The 22056-nt window shown below is 46.1% G+C and overlaps 1 pseudogene; it reads right to left on the bottom strand.

The window, feature by feature from the left end:
* Nucleotides 1-5887: 5887 nt before the first annotated feature.
* Nucleotides 5888-6847, bottom strand: LOC131061297 (NADH dehydrogenase [ubiquinone] iron-sulfur protein 2-like; annotated as a pseudogene).
* Nucleotides 6848-22056: the final 15209 nt, after the last annotated feature.

The following is a 22056-nucleotide window of genomic DNA, read 5'->3' on the forward strand; positions in this document are numbered from 1 at the left end:
GATTCTAGATCTATTTTAGCACCCCTACTATTCGCCCCTACAATTCTATAGGAATTTCAGTCAAGCCCTAAAATGTTATGGTAGCTTAATTAGTGAATTAATCAGTCAATTAATACGGCCCCCATAGAATTGTAGGGAATCAACCCACCCCATAGAATTGTAGGGTGACGCTAGATTAAGCTAGAATACGCTACCCCTTTAGAATGGTAGGGGGCAGTCAAGAATTATCCTACTCTAGCAGGTTCTAGTCAAGAATCCTTATTCTAACCCCTACTATTATAAAGGGCCCCCACCCAATTCGGCTGGGGGTTTCTCCTTAGAACAGTAGGGCACTGATTAATAAATGGGAAACTCTAGTTCCAGGGGTTGGGTGGGAACTCTAGTTCAAGCGGGGTAGGACCTTGTTACCTTGATGACCTATAACTGGTAGATCCCATAGCTTCACAAGGCGAGGTACAAGAATGAACATCTAGTATGGATGTATAAAGCATGATACCATCATTGAGGGGTTCCCCCGCTTACCTCTTCTCATGAATAGTATAGGTAAATGAAATTGACCGCCTTCCCCGTAGGGTGTCAATTCGAAACCCATACGAAGCCCTACTATTCTAAAAGGTAGATTGAATTGTAGAGGCGAAGGTAGTATCTGATATCAATAGTAGCCCGCCCCCCCATATATCATTATTAATTCAGTGAATTCTATATAGTAAGCATCCTTTGTACGGATCCCTTTTTTGTTCGAGCATATAAAGTAGCAGTTAACCTAGCATCCCTTCATGTCCCATTCATTGGGTATCCAGGGTCCATGCAAAGCATTGAGCTGGGAAAGGGGCACCACCAATTTTGAAAGCAAGGACACAACTATAACTCCCAACCCACCCCAAAAAATGCAGGGCCAGGAACATCCCTTCCATATCATTCTCACAGTAGTAGGTTTGATGATTGATCTTATTGATTCAACAATTGAGCTTGTTGCCCTAGCAGATTCATACATATCCAGTCCCAGAAGTAGATGCAGCAGAGCCAGTAGCCACAGTTTCATATCGTTATCGATTCTTCAGCAACAACGGTGAGGTGAGAGTGGTCGAGATGAAGATTCTGTTAGAGATCGAAGGGAAGAGATTGACCTGCTCTCCGTAGTTCACCTGGTGTTCATGAAAGGGATAGAGAGGAAGATTCTGCAGTTTCTTATGATGATCATGATCCACTGGTTACTTATGAAGCAAGAGAAGCATCCGAGCAAGCTAATTGAGTTGATCCAACCCTACTATTCTAAAGGGAACCATCCACCCTATGGGGTTGCAGTAGTTTGTTTATACCAGTGCTAGGACTCATTGAATGCATAACTTGGCTGAAAGGAATAGCCAAGGATGAAGGATCCAACCCATACTATCTATGGGGTGTGTCCACCACAATGACCCACCACTAATAAATAGTGGGTAAGAATTAAACCAAATGGTTCTGTTCAAACAAAGAGGCGAGATGAATAGCCATTCCAGAAGAGCCAGATGTTTGGGAGGAAGATAACATATTATCGAGATCGTTCTCAAAGCAGAGCCAGAAGTCGATCCAGCACCTGGTACATTGATATCTCAATGAAGGGCCAAGAAAATAAGAGATTTCTTGTTAAAATAAAAATGGAGGGTAGATAAGTTTGTCGGTTTTTATACGTATATCAATATCTATATTAAGAAGATCATAGAAGAAGCAGTTGAAACAACAGTCCGGTTGATTCTTAGCTTGATGCAGCTGCACTACCGGGCTTTATACCTGCACATAGTGTGGAGGGTGCACATTCCTTCAGGTGTTCTTAGGAATCCTTTGGGCTTCTTTGGAGCTTTGTTGGCACTTGGCTTTGTTGCTGCACTCACCCTACTATTCTAAAGGGCTTTGCACCAAGCTACTTCAACCCGGGGATAGGTGCATCCATAAGCAAGGGTAGAGGCCTTAAAATAGTAGGGGCCACTTTGGGAATGGAAGCATCTATTGAAGAATCAGCCCATTAGTGGCAAAGCAGCACCGTTGATCCATAACCAACACCAGTTCCTATTGTTTACCTTGAACCTGTTTAACCACCGCACCTGTTGAAGCATTCGTTTCAGTTCCACCATTTCATATCCATATGCAGATTGACTTCCAACAGATCGAGATTGAGTTTTAGCAGCATCCCCTAGGTGAATGGTACACTACATCTAAAGCAACAATCGTAGGTGAACAGGACAGGGCTAAATGGCAGAGTTCGTAAAGAGGTGGCCCATCACTAGGAGCTCTTAAAGACCAATAACAATAGTACACTATCGGTGAATCATATACCGGTGAAGAGGGCCCCTACTATTCTATGGCATAGGTGAATGCGCGTTATTTATTGTGCCATAGAACCATAGCCCCTCGACATTTTATGGTAGGGGGGGCCACCATCTAATGACTCGTGCTCTCAGGCATCAAGTTGTGTTTAGTGGTGACTAGCAATGAGAAAGTCATAAGTGTTTCACTCTGATAGTGCTTGATCACATTATATCCATGTTGGTGGGAGCTTTCTCCTCCAGTCTATCCTTGTGGCTCAATAGGAGGCACCTTGGGGAGGCCTTACCTTAGCTACAATGGGTAAACTAGCGTGAGATCTGGATCCGCCCTACCATCTATAGTTGGAGAAGCTGGGACTGGATCCAAGTAAATTGCATTGGTATCTCTTAATTTTGAATAGGCGAGAAAGGTCCCTCTAGAATAGTAGGGCTTCTTTAATTGCTAGGTTTTGATCCCGCCTTTAGAATAGTAGGGGCCACCCCCTACTATTCTAAGGGCTTTGCCCCTACTATTCTAAGGGCAACCACATCTACACTATATGCACCTAGAAATGGGCCTGGCACCGGATCTCAATGAATTATAGGTAAAATGATGGGCTATGTCTCTATTCGATCATCTCCTTCTTTTCTCTATCTATCTGCCATGGTTGCTGCTGACGCGAGAGAAATATCTGGGGTAGCTAGGGTAGGCTCTGTAATTTGTCCACTGGACTACCTGTGTTTTCCTCTGCTTACATGAAGGGATCCGGATCTGTATATGGTCCTGCTTGCCCACCTCTGCATCTATATATGGTATATATTAAGATGCATCTGCATATGCCCTACAATTCTATGGGGGCTCTATGACCTCTATTGTTGGGTCACTGAAGATGGCTCACGTTGTAGCTTATTCTGTGTATTCCGCAATAGATTCTGTCCAGTCGGCTCAACAGTTTACCCAGTAGCTTATTTAGTAGAGTCTGTTTATTCATTCGATGCCCGAGGCCTATGTACACAAATAATTAGCAGGAATTTTCTTCCTTTCGATTTCCAATTAGATTATAATAGTAGGGGTGCCCGCTGATCTTTACAACCACGACGTCTGGTGCCCCCTACAATTCTATGGCGGCAAAGGTGATCGATGAGCCCCGCACCTTAGCCCAACCCATTGACTAGACTAGTTGTTTTTCCCTATACACATGTACCCATCCGATGTTATCCAATGCACCACATTGATCAGCCTACCCCTTTAGAATAGTAGGCACTATCTCCTAGCAAGGGAAGGATCAACTGGTTAAACTACTGGGCTATCTCTCCAAAACAAGATTGTCATTGCTAAGTAAACTGGTTCATTGACTGGGTCAAATTATTCAACATCTGGTTCTGATGAACTCTGCTAGATCATTTACATCTGGGGACCATATAATGTCGAGGGGCCCCTACTATTTGCCCTTTTTCATATTATTGCTAGTGAGTTGATGCCATTAACTGGAATTGGGATGGATCCAAGGTAAACACCTCGATCTCAAGATGGAACTATCTATATATGCGCCTGGAATTGGAGCTGCTGGATAAATTGGTTCAAGGTCATCAGCCTTAATTAATACGGCCCCCATAGAATTGTAGGGAATCAGCTCGCTACTTTGACACTAGAATAAGCAACTAGCTCTAGTGCTGGTTAGTGGTACTATACTCCTTGTGTTCTCTCTACTACTTGTGCCTCGGCCTTTTCCCCTGGTATTGGTGGTGCTTACTCTATTATGGATGAAACTGCCCCTTATCAATGTTTCATTGAGAAATCAATTCAGGCTACTTCAATTCCTGCTAGCTCAAGAACAGGCTTACATGCTTATGGATCAACAGGAACTGGGTCTCGATCTACTGCATTTGGCTATGGATATGGTTCGTTAACTAAAACATCTAGCTTTAGACCCCATACTTTGGCTCTGCAATGTTCTCAAACCCTTCCTTCTGTTGGTGGTTATAGGTCCTGGGTTATAGATAAACAGGTGCTGATTCAATGGGCTTTGCCTCCGATGTGAGGTCAGTGGATGCGAGGTTATGCTTCTTCAATTTGAAGGGAGCTACCTTTGGAGGTAATTTGGTTCCTTACGGGTAAATGGGCTGCTTTCGAAATAGAAGGAATGTAACGGGGAATCGTTATCTCGCTATGCGGCCTGGGAAAAAGTTAACAAATGTTTGAAGGGATACTGTTGGGCGAGATGCTGGTTCAACTGGATATGGAATAGGAACTTTTGGGGTCGATGCGGCTACCTTTCCTCTCATTGCTTCCCCTCTAGCCACCCATGCCTGCACTGCTGGTGGTGCTTATGGAACTAATATTATGGCCAGGATCTATCTCGCCTAACAACATTCCAAGAACGATCTCGACAATCTACCTCTGACGTCAACGATCAATCTCATGGTGGATCTCTATTCAATGCAGGTCCTCTCGATGAACCAGCTAATGAGAAGGTAGCCTATCCTTCCTCCCACCTATCCTTCCTCCCTACCTACTATTCTAACCAGCGGCACCATTGCTAGGGAGCAGCGGCCCCCTAAAATTCTATGGGCAACCCCTACTATTTTAAGGGCTCCCCACCCAACCCTAAATGGCATCAGCTTGCTAGAGTAAGCAACATTGGTAAGGAGCAGTTATAGCTAATTAATCAGTCAATTAATGCGTTCATTAATAAACCCCCATAGAATTGGGCGGTAATTAATCAATCCCATAGAATTGTAGGGCTTGACTGGTTATTCTAGCATATTCTAGCTTCATCTAGCAGGCGTATTAATCTACCTGCCCTTGACATTATATGGGGCGCATTAATCTACCATAAAATGTCGAGGGCTTGATTGAAACCTGCTAGAAGAAGGGCTAGAATCGAGCTAGAATAACCCCCCAATTAATTCATAAATTAATGACACCTGCTCCCTACAACTTTATGGTGGTTCTAGAATCAACCACCATAGAATTGGGCGGGTTGACTGTAGTACCATAAAATTGTAGGGAATCAAGCCATAGAATTGGGTGGGCGAGTTCCCTACTATTCTAAAGGAATCAGCTCGCTAGTATAATGTGAATTCCAATCAAAGCTTGCACTCGATAGTTGCTATAGTATGCTAGCCCTACAATTCTAAGGGGCTAGAGTAACTAAAATAGTTATAGAATCGAGGGTATCTCAAATTGACAAAACAAAATTCATTGTAGTTAATTAATCAGTGCCCTACTATTCTATGGATAAACCCCTAGCCAGGGGCCCTCCCACCATAGAATTGTAGGGGAGCAGTAGATTAATGATGCCCCATAGAATTGTAGGGGGCCCTGTCAAATAGTAGGGGGCTAGAGTAACCAAAATAGTGGCTAGAATAACCTACTAGAATAAGGGGCGCTGCCCACCCTACTGCTTGGAGAGCGGATAGGGGCTCTGACATCTACTATACCATATTGGTGATGCTATAGTGATGGTGACGCCATACCTTATATACGTCACATGGTGCATGATGGTGGTGTAATCACGAGCGCATGACCTCAACCCACCGGGGATCAGTCAGTTGTTTCTGGCTCACAATGAAGCTAGGGTGAGCAACCAACTATCCTCTACCTATCTATCTACCTCTCCAAACACAATATCTTGAGTACCAATGATGGTGAACACATCTGCTAGCATGTGATGTTTGGACATAGAATCAGGTCCTTGTGAATGGGCAAAGCCAGGTGCTCTTATTCTAAGACGATAGGGATGATTGCTCCCATTACTGACTGGAAACACACCAAATTCTCCTTTAGGGGCTTCAATCGTGGTATAGGTCGAAGAAGCTGGTATGGAAAAACCCTCTGTATAGGGTTCAAAATGGTGGATTGAGGATTCCATGGAGAGTTTCATTTGGCATCGTGATGGGGGACATAGCTTACGATCATCGGCTTTCACCATGCCATCGGGCATTCGATTAAGACATTGCACAATGATTCTCAGACTCTGTCACATCTCTTTGATGCGGATACAGTAGCGATCATAGAAATCTCCCCTGGTACCCACTGGTATGTCAAAATCCGATTGGTTATGGGCATCATAAGGTGCTTCTTTTCTCAAATCCCAGTATACTCCCGAACCTCTTGGCATTACACCACTAAATCCCCAATCCTTGGCCTGCTATGCAGTGACAGTACCAATATCCACTAATCATTATTTCCGGATATGGTTGCCGGTTAACATCTCTTCTGATTTGTCAATACGAGAAGCGAATTATCATGTAAAGTTGTAAATATCTTGGCATAAGCCAAGAGGCAGATCTTGTGCCACTCCACCTAGTCGTATGTAACTGGCATGCATCCTGGCTCTCGAGACTCTCTCATAGAATTCCAACAATTTCTCCCACTCCTAAAAAGCCCATAGGAATGGGGTTAATGCTCCCACATCCATAGCATGAGTGGTTAGAGCAAGTAAATGATTCAAAATTCAAGTGATTTCGCGAAATGACACTCGTATATATTGAGCCCGTAATGGTACCTCACAATTCAAAAGTTTCTCTACGATTGAAGAATAAGCGTGTTCCTGGGCCATCATAGGAATTTGAATAGGGTCGACAATAGAATTGTTGGGTCCGAAGGTCATTTAGGCTTTAGGTCGATCGGGAGATAGCATTCATGCACCAGAAGACCAGCGGGTCTCCAGTCGACTATCCATTCTTCCCGTATCCCCCTCCTCTCCCTCCTTATAAGGGAGAGTACCTGATGGTACTCGCCAAATCCAAAATTGAGCCTATAGATATAAACAATGGGCACTCAGCCTACTATAGCTATAGAAAGGCAGGGTGGGGGGGGGCGCTCACTTCTTGACCTATCAGTTGAGCTCCCTAACCCCCCCCTACTATAGATAGGCGGTTTTATCAGACCCTCTCCCACAATAACTATTCCCTCTCACTGTTAATTAATTAGCCCCAACCGAATTGGGTGGGGGCCCTCCCCCCATAGCCTCCTCCTCCCACCCACCCCTAGGGTGAGTAGCTTGCTAGAGTCAACTTAATTAACTTGCTAGAATCCCCTAGTCCATATAATTTTAGGGCTTGATTGGAACCTACTAGAATTGCAGGGTTGACTGCAGTACCATAAAATTTTAGGGCCATATAATTATTATGGGGTATCATTAATGCGCTTGCACTCGATAGTTGCTAGAATCACCCATAGAATTGTAGGGGGAGTAACACTCGATAGTTGCTAGCCCTACAATCGAGCTACCTCCCCCCTACTATGTCGAAGGGCCCCCGCCCAATTCTATGGAGGCTCGAGTCAAGACTCGAACCCCCCTATTCTAGCAAGCTGATTAATAAAGAGGGTTCTCAATATTTGCGAGGGGCTAGCCCTACTATTCGCGAGGGGCACTCGAGAGTTGCCATTAATCAGACCTACTAGAATCGAGAACTATGCCCCCAACTATCAAGTGTTGACACCCTAGAGGGCCCCTATCAATTCTATGGGGCTACTCGCCTAAAACTCTATGGGCCCCTACTATTCTAAAGGGCTAGCAAGCTGATTCCATCAAAATTGGGTGGGGCCCCACATTCCATATAATTTGAGGGCCATAGAATTGTAGGGAGCTTGCTAGAATAACCTACTAGCCCTCCAGTCAACACTCGATAGGAATTATAGCTTTCTATAGCTAGGATAGGTGGATAGGGCTAAGGGAGAGCTCCAACCCTATGGGGGAAGGGTTAAAAGGTGCAAAGCAAAAATCAAGCTTTTCATCGCGGTCTTCTGAGTAACTATGGGGCAACTAGAGTTTCCCACCAACTTATCTCGATTCTAGAACTCTTTTAGCACCGATTCTAGAACCACCACCATAGAGCCCTTCAAATAGTAGGGGGAGTGTCGATTCTAGAACTATTTGAGCATTGGAGGGCCCCGCCCAATTCTATGGCTAGCAGGCTAATTAATTAATGACTGGGGGTTGCTCACCCTCGACATTTTATGGACTACTCACCCTACCCCCATAGAATTGGGCGGGGGCGGGGGTTGGGGCCGGATTCCCTAGGGGTGGGTGGAAGGAGGCTATGGGGCGCATTAATGAACGCATTCCCTCCCCCATAGAATTGGGCGGGCGGCTGGTACTGCAGTCAAGCCCTACAATTCTATGGGGGCTTACTCTAGTAGGTTAATTAATGTTATTATAGCCCCCACCTAATCGAGCTACCTCCCCCCTACTATGTCGAAGGGCTAGCCCCCCCTACTATTTAAAGGGTTCTAAAGGGCCCCGCCGGATGGGTGGGAGGAGGCTATGGGTGCCCTACAATTCTATGGCCCTACAATTCTATGGGCTGATTAATAAGGGGGGCTTTACTAGGGCCCCCACCTAATTCTATGGGGGTTTCAATCAAGCCCTCAACATTCTATGGGCAAATTAATTACTGATTAATAAGGGGGGCTTTACTAGGGCTAGTGGGCTTCAATCAAGCCCTACCCCCAGTCAATTAATGTATGCCTCCTAGAAGGCCCCGCCCAATTCTATGGGGGGCAGGGGCTGGGTACCATAGAATATCGAGGGAATGTGCCCCAGTCAATTAATGTACACTTGCTAGCCCCAGCTACCCCCCGGGAGGTATATTATCGTAGGGGACCACCCAATAACAACTATGATGGGGGGGGTGCGGGGGTAGGGGGCCCTAGTAAAGCCCCCTTGCATTAATCAGTAATTAATTCGCTTGCTAGCCCTTCAAATAGTAGTAATTACTTTTCTTTTAGCTTATTCTAGTGGGCTGATTAATTGACTGATGCCATTAACCCTACTCTTTTCTATGGCCTTTTCGACATAGTAGGGGAGGTAGCTCGATTATAGGGGGCTCGCCTGCCCAATTCAGCTAGGAGGGAGGGCCCCTACAATAATCTACCTCCAAGTTATTCTAGCATATTCTAGCCCCCTACTATTCACCGCTTTCTCGTAGGTTTATCCATAGAAAATAGTAGGGCCGAATTAATTGACTGACTAATGTAGGGTGGCTTGATTGGGCCCTATGGGTTTTTCAGGCCCCTCAAATTATATGGGATTGGTGGGGTGGATATAGAATAGAAGGTGCCTAATTTATCACCCTGCTTCATAATGGTAGTGTTTATGGGGAATTATAGCTATAGAAAGGGTAGAAAGGAGGGGGCTCACCCCTCGACTTCCTCCCCCTACCAATCTTCTAGAGCATAAATGCACTCGACTGACGCCAGGAGGCCGAGGGGTTCGCTATGCCCACACCTCGATCTATCGATCGAGAGCACCCTTCATTGGGGGCCCTCACGTCAGTAAAGTCCCCAACCTTCAGACCATTCCTTACTTCGAGCTTCACATCGCATGCACAAGTGCTCTCTAAACCGTGCAATAAGGTCACCCATAACATGACTCTCCCACTTGATGGATCCCCCATCTATTCCATTACATGAGATTAGGGCCATTTCTCTTCCAGGGGAGTGATGACTATTTAGAGTCCTCTTCAAAACAACAAGAAGGAGATCCCAAAAGAAAAGGCACTTGACCCCCCCACCCCAGAACAACTAATCTACAACTAGAATTCCCTAGTTAATCTACCTCTACCATACTATGCCCCCCACCCAACCCCACACACGCCCTAGCTGAATTGGTCAATTAATGAACCTGCTAGAGTAAGGGGCCCTCCCCCCAACCGAATTGTAGGGTTGACTACAGTACCATAAAATTATAGGGCGAGAAGCTAAATAGTTATAGAATCGCCCCCCCCACCCCCCCCCATTGCTGAATAGTAGGGGCCATAGAACTATAGCAGCTGGGGGGGTAGGGGGGGGAGTAACAATTCTTTGGGGGGCCGGGGATTGTAGTTAGACCACCCACTTCTGCATGAGGAGGTATAGGTAGAGACGGAGATGGCCGTAGGGGGGTGAGCTCCCTCCTTTCTACCCAACAAACTATAGAAAGCTATACTCTAATTCTGCAACTATATCCTCCAGCATAGAATAGTAGGGGCCCCCATTCGAGCCCCCTACTATTCTAAAGGGCCCCCTACAATTATCGAGGGGGCTCCAGTCAAGAATTGACTGATGCCATTAACTAGGGGCCTCAGTTCATAACTATATCAGTTCATTAATAAACCCCCAGCTGAATTGTAGGGGCGAGTCGAGCAGTCCCAGTCTTAATTAACCAGCTAGAATAACCCTACAATAACTATAATAGGGGGATGGGGGGGCAGGTGAGCCTATAGAATAATGTGCATTAATGCACTTCATAGCCTCCCACCCACCCCTAGGGTGAGCCATTCATTAATAAACCCCCAGCCCCTGCCCAGGGGTAGGGGGCCCTTCTATAAAGAACCCTTTAGAATAGTAGGGGGGGCTAGATTAATGCTAGAATACGCTAGCCCTCTAGTAAACACTCGATAGTTGTGAGCCCTATGGCAGGAAACTATAGTTCTAGGGGAGAACCGCTCATCCTCCGGAGGACGAGGGCCGACGAAGGTCAGTCATTTATGTGCTTGCGGTTGGGTCGAGGGTGACGCCCTATCCACCTATCCACCAAACTATAGAAAGGAGGGGGCCCCCCCACCTTTCGATGGGGTCCCAACAAACACCGGGAACTACTATAGTTGATAGTAGGGAACCCCTGCAGGGTGGGGGGGAATGGTAGGGGAAGAAGGCGGGGGGGGGGGGGGGGGGGGTGGGGGTGGCGGAGAGGGCAACTATCCAAACTATCCATAGTAGGGGGGGGTGGGGGGGGGAATTTCTGCTCTCTCTAGCCCCTTTCCCCCCTATCAATACTGAGAAGGTTTGAAAACCGTAGGGCACCCAGTCTTCTTGGGGAGAGGATGCCTATCCATAGTAGGGCGATTGGGTCTTGATTGGAGGGAGAAGAACTCGACTCAACCTTAGCCCCCCCACCACCCCTCTTCTATATCCCTATTGCCCTATGCGGTAGCCCCACCTCGATAAAGGGGGGGTTGAGGACCTTTAGGTTTAGGCAGGGCATTTCTACATATATATATATATATATCTAGATCTAGATATCTATCTATATAACCAGTGAGCGACAACGGTTTTGCAGTGTTCGTCGGAGAAGCTTGAATTCCATCCCTTCTTTCGTCACTCCGTGATTGATTCCGGCACTAACCTATTTCATTGTATCCATCTATATGAGGACCTCCTTCCCTTCTACCCACTCTCTATTCACACAGGAAACAAAGTAGAAGGGTAGGCAGCAGGTACCACGAGCCCTCTGTCCCACACATCCAGAAGTGTAGTTCACCGGTTCCACCGAATGCTCCTATCTCTCAACAAAGATCGTGTGAGCGTGCGGTTATGCTCGCCAATGCTAATAGAAAAGTTCCCTGAGCGCATGCCTCTCGATTTATTCTTCGGGAGCCCTGCCCCCCCTAAGAATAGTAGGGCCTTTAATAGGTATAGGTAGGTCGAGCGACCTCTCCAGAAATGACCTGTCGTAGTTTGAATCCCTCCCATCTGCCCTCTCCCCTCTATGGTACACTCGCTTTGGACCTCTGACACACAGGGGAGGCCCAACCTTCTATAGTTGGAAAAACAACTAGCCGATCATTCTGCATCCCGTATTCACGTCGTTCCACTGCCGCTCGAGGAGTTGTAGATCAAGCCATCTCTATACGACATGCTGTTGTCACTGCCATCTCTATGTGTCACTTAGTCATCTCTGCCTCACTGTCTCTACAGCAAGAATAAATGGACTTCATTCAGTAACTCCACAATTGCCCTCTAAATGATCTATCTATAGGGCAGATATAAGGGCCCATTCCTTCTGATCATCTGTACGTAACATGCCCGCTTATGCTAGCAGGTTAATTCATTAAAGGGGATGGGTCTCAAGAATTGTCGGTGGGAAGAGGAGTAGGAAGGGGTGGGTGGGGAGTAGAGAGAGGCCGGAGAAAGACCGCCTAACCACTTGAAGCCAAATGCTCGAACACTACTCCTACTCCTACCAATACCCCTACTCCTACCCCCAACACTATAGATGCTGGCTCCTACCCCCCTACGGGGCTACCCTTGCTCCTCCCCATACCGCATACCGGCTGGCCCCCCCCACCCCATTCTAGTTAATAGTAGGGGCGCCCGGCCGAAATCCCTTCCCCTAGTGAAGCTTTATTTGTTCTTCTGTATTGGCAGACCCCTTATAATAGTAGGGCATGCACCTATAAAATAGTAGGGGCGGAGGATGATTGCTTGCTGTTTAATCTGGTTCCACTATGTGGATGGAGTCCCGTGTCGGTATGGCATATGTCTCCATAGGAGGATTGTCCGGCTACCATGGTTCGAGAACCCTCATCAGACTTGTGCGGAGAAGGCGAGTGGATTCCATTACTCCACAATTAGTGGCATGCATAGCCCACTGTTCACCATCGATGAACATAGTTGTTAACAATTACTCCACCTCGCCATGGGAAGTAGCAAGCAACATGCTTTAGTTTCAAATTGCAGCTTATTCTTTATTTGACCCCGCTAAATCTAATGAATCTTTTCAGGGGGGGGGGGGGGGGGGGGTGGGAGAGTATAGCTCGAGTCTCCACTCAAACCATTTATATAGGTAGGGGGACCCTCGAGTGAGTTGAGTCTACATACATGATAAATGAAGAATCCAACGTAGTTTGATAGCAGTCTTCAGTCATAGCCCCGAAGAGGAGGACACCACCTTTCCTAATATCTATATATCTATATATCTAGGGGTTAATTAGTATCTGGTAAAGAGCGCCAAGGAGGCCTATCCTTCCTATGGCATTTCTATGTTTGTCCAGTAGCGAGCCAGCAATCAGAAGGTGGGCCTACTATTTGTAAGGGTCCCTACATTGCTTGATTGTTTGGAGGAGGATCTATGGGTGGCCGGGGGGAATGCCTATATAAACTATGGGCCGGCTTCCAACTTGTAAGCTTCCAGCCGGTAGCGAGCCACTGAAAGAAGGTCGGTTCCCTCCCAACAACCTTCCTTCTCCTTGAAGGAGCATCTAGCGGTGCCCCCCATAGTTCTCTGGAATCCAAGTCAGGGAAGCTTCCAGCTTCCAACTTTCCCAACCCCAACCTTTTTTATATCTCCAGCCGAACAGTAGGCCCCCCCCCACCACTACCATAGAATAGCAGGGTCCATATAATTTTAGGGCAAGTAGCCCCATAGCCTCCTCCCACCCCCCCCATTATAGCTGAATAGTAGGGCCATAGAATTGTAGGGGCCCTCCCACCCTCCTCTACTCGATAGTTGGCTCTCAGGAGAACTATAGATCTTATTAATTAGCTTGCTAGCCCTACTATTCTAAGGGGGGTTGGGTGGGAACTCTAGTTGCCCCTAAAATTCTATGGTAGTCGGTATATTAATTGTTCAACTTTCTAAAGTTCCCTCCCCCCAACTAGAATTGTTACTCTAGCTTATGGACGCGTACTCTAGCATATTCTAACAAGTGCATCCATAGAATTGTAGGGCGGCTGGTACTGCAATCAAGCCCTACAATTCGGTTGGGGGGGTCACTTTCATAGTCATATGAGCCAGACGAATGATCAATGTTAGGTAGGGTTAGGAAGGGAATTGAGTTAGGTCGGAATAATCTACAATTCTTATTGGGGGGGTGGGGGGGGGGCAGTCATATGAGCAATCAAAATGAGAAATGGAGAGATGGCCTGGAGGGGAATTAAGTTGGGTCACTGAACCAGTCATATGAGCCAAACAATGATCGACGTGCCGGCAAGCCCTTAAAACTCTTTATAATTTTATTTCTGTCGGCCCAGATCCTACAGACCCTTTTTTTAGATAATTCATTCCAAACTAATCACGATAAAGAAGAATTTTGCCTGCTTTTTGTGCCTGCAGGGTGGGAATTTAGGAAACAACTAGAGGTAGGTAGGTAAGAAACTCCTAGCCAAATAGTAGGGGCCCACCCATCCAATGGTAGGGCCAAATTCCATACGTAACATGCCCCCTTGCTGAATAGTAGGGGGGTTCATCAGGATGGCCCTACCTCGGCCTATTAGAAAGGTTCATTAGTCAGATTCTATACTACACATGCCTACTTGGGCAACTATAGATCTCGGGTTGGGTGGGAACTATCTATCTACGACCCTATTATTCGTGTGTGGGGATGGGTGGGGGGCATAGTCAGGGTGGGCCCCTACTATTCTAAGGGTCCATTGGCATCCCAGAACCACCCCACAGAGTTAGCTCCAGTGTTTTTCTAATAAGCTATCTACTGCTAGCGGTCTCCATCCCTAGCTAGCAATTCTATAAGATAAGAACTTACTGGGTTCAGTTGTCGACTTAAGAATGATAGGGAGAGGTTGAGTTGATGGATGTGGGGAGAATGGTTCCATTTCGGCATCTCCAAGGTTTGAAGGCAGCTCCCATTGGGAACAGAGGGAGGGATCAGCTAGTGAGTTCGGATAGGACTGAAGTCTATCTTTCAATCTTCCATTCTTCCCTCCAGTTCTGGTGGTGTCAACTAACTATGATTCCTATTGGAAGCAGGGAATAAGAAGCTTTTAGCAAGCAGTCGAGTGATGAACGTTCTCTTAGAATAGTAGGGGCCCACCCAACAACAACAACTATTAAGCCCTCCCCCCCGAGGGGCGTCGGTTCTCCCTGAGTGATATCAGAAGTGGAGGCACACCCACATGTCGATCAACAATAAGGTCAGTTCAGCACAGAGCCAGGCGGGAAGGAATGAAGGCAGTTGAACTCAAGCCATCTTCGACCGACAATGAATCATAGTTGTTCGCTTTGTTAATACGTATTAGACATAATCTTCCAATTCCCTCTTGGTTCTTCCTTTCTGCCTTCCTTTTGTTCATGTTAGCTTCCTTTTCACCAGTAGGAGTGAACATGAAAAACCATAGACCTCACTGCAGGAGGATGATTTCAAGCGGGAGATTTGGGCAGGTTCAATGCGAGAGGGTTGATTGCGATTTCATGCTTGGTAGGAGAGGGCCTTTCAAGCGAGTGTCATTCATAGCAAGTCCCCCTTGCCAGGAGATGGCATGTTGTTATATGGCATATTATCAATCATAACGCCCTACTATTCTGGCAGGTGGGAATGAGAAATCATTGCATCGAGACCCCTTCGGGGCCTTACCATAGAGCTTTAACACTGGGATATTCGTAAGGTTGAGTTGATCATTGGAGCTAGCTTCAGGTCTCGCGGGTGGGAGGGAACTATAGGGATCACACCTAAATGACTTTCTTTCCTTTAGGAGCAGTCTTGATGCATGCAGAGTGCCTTCGATGAACCCTGCAAAGCTACAATTGTCTCCCTTTCTTTCATTCTTCCTTTCTGACTAAGCAGTCTTTTGGGAGAGAGATAGGTTTTCAAGTCATTCCAGTACGGGAGAGGTCTAAGGTTCGATAGCATTCTTTCTTTAATCCCTCTGGTTGCGGTGGTATATAGAGTGATCGTCCCTCTCCACCTATCAAAATGGCTTCAATCCCAGTTTCATAAGCTATACAAAATGCCACTTGAAGTCATGTTCCGGAAGAACCCACTCGTACTAGTTATTCGGGTTGGCTCACTTTTGCACATATGAAAGTAAACAATGGAACCAATTATATAGGTAGGGGGATCACTCCTACTATTCTAAGGGCTCTAGTGAAAGCCAAATCCTAGTTTTCACAGGGGTGGGTGGATATATGAAATGTCAATTTGTCATGTTTCCAACTGCTCAACTAAGTGCCCTACTATTATAAAGGTGGCCCTACTATTATATTCTCGTATTTCCTACAATAATCATTGAAGGGGGCCCCTACTCCTACTATTGCTCATTAGCCTTCTATACGTAACATGGGTGGGAGCCCATAGAATTGGGCAGGGGCCCCTACTATTCTAAAGGACTGGGAAACTAGAATTGGGTTGGGGGTGGGACTCTAATTCTAGTTTCATAATAGAATAATAGGGCTTGATTCTATACGTAACATGCTTGACAGTCATTTCCCCATTATAGAGGTAAGGGGGGTAGAGCAAGATTCTATACGTGATATGAATTGATTCGAACATGCCAACTCCCAACCAACCCAATCAACGCCCCATAGAATTTTAGGGGCCGGCAACACAGCTAAACTTGCTGGGAACCCCCCCACCCCCCATTAAGTTGAATAGTAGGGCCATAGAACCATAGAATCGTAGGGGGGGGCCCCGTCATGCGAGCAGTCTAGAAACTCTTTTAGGGCCCCCCTAAGCTATAGTTCTATGGTTCTCAAGGGGCCCCCCTCCTGTAATTAATCAGCTTGCTAGAATAAGCTAGAATCGACATTCGAGGAACCTGCCACTCATACCGATGTTAGCCATTCGAGCAGCCCCTATAAATTGTAGGGTGAGTCCATAGAATTTTAGGGCGAGCAGCTCGCTAGGCCTTTCAAACAGTAGGGGCCCCCAGTCCATCAAATTTGAGGGCTTGATTGGAACCCCCCCACCACCCCATTATAGTTGTTATTGTAGGGGGAGTAAGGTGAGCAGTCAATAAATATACCCCTGCTGAAGAAGACTGCTAAAATAGTTGTTCTAGAATCGAGCTATAATAAGCAATTATAGATAGCGAATCAAGTGGGCTAGAATCGAGCATGGAGCTACTATTCCTTCTTCTAGCAACTCTAATTGGAGGGGGGCTAGCCCAGTAAAGCCCCTACTATTTATAAGGGGGTAGGGCTAGCCCCATAGAATTGGGTGGGGCCTTTCTCGATGCTATACGTAACATGCCCGCCCCTCTTTATGGCATCAGTGAATTCATTAGCTTGCTAGAATATGCGCCCATAAGCAAATAGAATCTCCTCCCCCTACTATTTGTGAGGGCTAGCTTAAAAGCAAGCTGATTAATCTGTCGTCATTCATTTTTATTTTTTTTAATTTATTCTATACGCCTATGGGGGGGTTGGGTGGGGGTGGTTAAGGCTGTGAAGAGTCTTGGCAGTTTGGTTCACTTCACTGGGGGTCTGTTATGTATAGAATCTTCAGTGTCCAACAACTCCCCTAGCTAAATTGGGCAGGGTTGGACAAGCCACAAGCTTAAATCCCCAAAAATAAGATCTCGCCACAAAGCGCAAGCTGGATCTCGTAATATTGGGTAGAGGGCCCTCCACTTTTCAATTCTCAGTTCATAATTCCCCGCTGCTGTCCACGGGTACGATCGAACTTATACATTCTTATGGGTTATCGCCAACAACAAAATCTACTTAGATTGGAGCACCCACCCGCTATGACTCAAATTAGGTAGGCCCTCCCCCCTACAGGGAAGATATAGTTGGGTTGGGAATAGGCCCTACTATTTGAAGGGTGGAACTGGTGGAGGACAAAAGTATAATGCAGCATAGAAGCTCAGAGATTATAGATGTAGGTTACTAGGTGGGTGGGATCTATAGTATTGGTACTTGTTCGAAAGAACATCTTCATGGGCCCTACTATTCTATGGGAATCTCAGTTCATTAAGTCTTGAAAGTTGGCTACTGAAATGCACTCGATCGGGGATCCATGGATCACAGATAGAGGTCTATGTACAAATGCCCTCGATCCATACTAAGAAGAGAGATTCAATTCACTAGAATATAGAAGAGCAACATTACAATGTAAAGTCATTATCTCAGAGAAGGAAAGCCTGCCTTTCCATTCATTCCTGGTGTGACGCCTCTGGTTCTCTGCAAGGGTGTTGGTGTTATCATTCAGGAACTATAGTGCCTGATCATGCTTCACACGCATGCTTCATTCACCAATTACACAGTCAGTCACTCACTCTTAGTAGATGGAAAGACTCCCCAGGTCGCTCATTCTTGTTCATTCTCCTAGAATGATAGGAATAGGGCTCTTCCTTTGCTATAGCCGGTCAGGGAGTAGCATTCCCAAAAGATAGGAGAGGGAGAGTAGCACTAGGTTGAAGGTATTTGGTGCCCCAAAGAGCTATAGAAGATAGTCCTCTCTAGATGGATATGGATAGGGATGATCGGGCAGGCTGCTCTTCATTGCTAAACCCAACTGGCTCTTCATTCACCACATGACAGCATAGGCCCTGGCACTATCCATTGTGCAACGGATCGCCCTTTTCCTATCATTGCAGGGGTGTGTCGATCAGAGTAACACATACGTTGGAAGGGTGAAACTCCCACTCAATGAATTTTTTTTTATGTGCTGCGCTAACTTGTATGACTTTATTAAAGCGATCGACCGGAACTATCCAATCCATGGACAGTAGTGGCGATCGACCTAATGGGACAATACTGAGGCCCTATCTCCCTATCTCAGTGTGAGAAGGCTCTGATTCACTAGTCAAGGGTGCTGGAAGTGTTTCTTCAGTGGTATGGGCTATAGTCAGTCGAGGAAGGGCAGCAGCGGCCCCCCCTACTATAGATAGGCTTTTATGGGGCAATGAGCGGATAGGCCGAGGGAGAAGCGCCACCACCTATTGATTATTGAGAGGGGGGGTCGGATGAGAATCCCAATCTGAGCCTTTGATCTTGACCCACAACCAGACTTTAGCAAGGATTGGCCATAGCTTCTCCTACTACGATTCATTCTGAAAGCGTGCTAATCCCTATGTCCAATGAACTACCTCTTGCTGGGGTTCTAGCCGACCCCTGGAAGAATCATTATGGCTAGAACCCCAGCTGAAGAATTCCCCTACTATTCTAAAGGGGCCGGCGGCACATTCATGGTCTTTATTCTTTGGGGAGATTGCTAGGGATGGAGACAGAGATATCATTGACTTGCCCAATAGCTGTCTCGCCTGAGGTGCCACAACACAATAGTTAGCGACGAATAGAGAATTTACCTATTCAATGAGAGGATCGAATCAAGCCAACATCGAATGGGCTCAGCTATATAAAGGTGGGATGGCAAACAACTCTGAACCATTCTCAAGTAGTGTCGAGGCATCGTGATCAATGTTTCAAACTTGATTCATTTAGCAGGTCTGCCTGAGGGCCCCGCTACTATGGATAGGGCTTACATTGGAGTTGGAGCACTTACATTGAAGCGACACCGAGATTGGCCCAGAGATATAGGAATGAGAATGGCCATATGGAATGACGGAGCCCGACTATAGGCTCATTGGTTGGACCCGGAATGAGTCACACCCCACCCTTAGCAGCGGACAACAATAGTGGTTTTAAGGGTGGGCTAACGTAGGTATAACTATGGAACAAACCGAAGCTACTACTCTACATATGATCAGGGGGAGGGCCCACTCCACATTCGGCATGAGATCTAAGGGTTGCAAGAGGAACGTATTATAGGTTGCTTACGACAAGAGGGGAAAGCTGCAATGATAGAAAGGGCCACACGCCGATCATTAGAGATGAATGGGCTCTACTAATAACTATGCCACTATATGCAGTAAGGCGATCGATAGAACCCAATCATTAGCAAGTTAGGCTTGGTGGATGGATATAGAAAATTCTGGAACTTCTTACCTAGATCACTTTCTTGCCTTAACTCACACGTAGGAATAGGAGATACTTACCAATGTATAGGCGTAGAGATGTAGGCTCTTACGATGCAAAGACAAAGGCAGATCCATTAGTAGCAAAGGAGCAAGTAGGAAAGGCAATAGAGGTGGATGCGGCATAGACAGGATTGGAGACAGAGGCAGTCAATCGAGAAGGCCTATGGTTCGAGCCCAGCCCTATACGTGAGAGAGCATACAAGCTAATGTTGATATAAAATCTCCACTTAGACCTTCCATTTTGAGATCCATAGCCCGTTGTTTTGGCATCCCTAGATCCAAATCCAGCTGCGAAGGCCCTATTATTATATTATTGTTTCGGTTCCATATGTAGAGGAAAAGAGAAAGGCAAGGGTAGTAGTAGAAAAGAAAGTAGATTGACCAAGTCCAGTACCAAATCCAATTGCACAACCAGCTTAAGCAGTTCTAGATTGAGATAGAGACCCACCAGTTGTTGATTTAGTTTCTTCACCACTGACATCTGAGTCAGTTGCAGAGTCCCTAGTAGCAAAGTCAGAAGTAGTGGTGTCAGTTGCTCTAGTCCCAAATGTAGCTATCAAGCCCCTAATAGTAGTAGATCCAATTTCCCTAGTCTCACCGGTAGCAGAGGCTTCAGTAGCAGATCTAGATGGAAATGAGCCAGGACTTGTAGTAGTAGAGTGAGCAGTTCTTCTAGATGTGGTAGATGATTAAGTTTAAGTCTACCCACATTGAAGTGCTTTACCCAATTCCATCAGTTGATCTAGCAGAAGCAGAGACAAGTGCAGTTTAACTAGCAGTTTACCAGAATCAAATTGATCCCGTAGCATTTATCCTCAGTGAAATTGATCGAGTGGAATCAGCAATTGATCCTGTTTACCTTCAAAAAGAATAGGCATAGGTGATAGAATCAAAGGTTACAGGGGCAGGTGCAGATACGGAGGTAGCAGAGCCCTTTGATCCAGTTGCTTATTCAGTTGCTTCTGTTCCAAATTTACCACCTTGCCTTTTTGACCTAGCAGCGAAGGTAAAGACAAAAGATTTGAGTGGCCAAGTAGTTCCAGATCCAATTGCCTAAATGAAAGCATCCGAGCAAGCATTTCTTCCATCTTTAGAGTCATCATTAGCATACCCATCATCAGTGGCAAAGGCGTAGGTCGCTAGAGAGGCATCAGTAAAGGGAGAGAAGCCAGTGGCACCCCTTCCAGTTCTAGGTCGAGAGCTAGAAGCACCAGTTTAAGCAGTTGTTTTTTCTCTTGTTGATCGAGTTTAAGCAATTGAAGTTGATCTGCCACCATCAACACCTAAAGTAGATCCATTTCTAGTCCCAAATCGGGATGCAGTTCCATATCCATAAGATCCAATGCTAGCAGATGCAGATACAGATCCATAGCCATTCATGCCCGTTCGAAAGCTAGTAGGCGGGGTTTAATTACAACTAGTTGATCTGATTGCCCCAGAACCTGTGAATGTACCATTTGACTAGGCAAAAGCAGAAGCCTTTGTACCAATCATTTCATAAGCAAGGGCAGAGGTAGCTATAGCATGGTAAGCATATGCAGTAGATCCATAAAGCCTATTCGAAAGCCTGTAACATCCCTTCCTATTCCATCTGAATCTCACCAATCAAGGAATTACCAAGGATAGCAAGAGGAGAGGCAACAAAGATAGCAAATCTAGTAGCAGAGCTCGCTAGAGTGGAGGTAGAGTTAGAACCAGTGAATGTGCCCATTTCCTCATCACTATCTCACGTAGAATCCATCCCTGACTTTGTACCATCACCGGCAGTGGATATAGCAATGAAAGGAGCGAAACCAGTTGATTGAACACCCTATAGTCATGTCGTGGACCCTTCCCAATAGCACGCTCATCCAATGCTCAGGAACCTACCCAACCTACCTAACTAGCTTATCATCAACTTACACCCATCCATCCAACCTATTAGCCAATTGTACTATGCCTATTTCCTGGGTACTATTCCTGTTCTATTGATGGATCAATGGGTCATGGATAAAGAACCGAATGAAGGGGGCGTTGCAGGCTATCAAACTCTTAAATATGCTGGGCGAGATGTTTTCTTTCCTGCTACTGGTGCTATAACTAACTCAATTGGTCTACACCTATACGGGTATGGTCCTTAAGCCTTGGAAACATGCTGTATAGGGAGGGATAATATAGATAGAGTCTTTCCTCAGGCTCTATAGGAAAGGAGCGAAGCCAAAAGGCCCAGCCTATCACTTTATTTGCTGCTTAAACTGCCTATGCTTCTAGTGCTTATTCAACAGATGAAACCCCCACCTGTGATCTACCCGCCTCTGCTCCGGTTAGTGCTATATTTGGCCCTGGAACAAGCTAGAAAACTGTAAGCTA

Source organism: Cryptomeria japonica, chromosome 5, assembly GCF_030272615.1.
Source record: "Cryptomeria japonica chromosome 5, Sugi_1.0, whole genome shotgun sequence".
NCBI classification, from domain to species: Eukaryota; Viridiplantae; Streptophyta; class Pinopsida; order Cupressales; family Cupressaceae; genus Cryptomeria; species Cryptomeria japonica.